Source organism: Penaeus monodon, chromosome 29, assembly GCF_015228065.2.
Source record: "Penaeus monodon isolate SGIC_2016 chromosome 29, NSTDA_Pmon_1, whole genome shotgun sequence".
NCBI classification, from domain to species: Eukaryota; Metazoa; Arthropoda; class Malacostraca; order Decapoda; family Penaeidae; genus Penaeus; species Penaeus monodon.
The window spans coordinates 35,872,032-35,872,268 of record NC_051414.1 but is presented as its reverse complement, the minus strand read 5'-3'; positions in this window follow the sequence as shown (position 1 = coordinate 35,872,268).

Genomic DNA, 237 nt, shown 5'->3' with positions numbered 1-237 from the left:
TCTGACTCAGTCTGGCGTTCACGTGTTACTGACATGTTCGCCTTTTTTTTTCTTTTCATTACGCTATTCTCCTTTTTTTGAGAGATCTTAAAAAAAATATATAGTTATACATAGTATTCACACGTATATGTCCCGGAATACAACCTAAAAAAATTACATAAACTCAATAATACGGACACATTTATATCCAAATACCAGACATAACAAAAATCACGAAGCGTAGACCGCTAAATACGC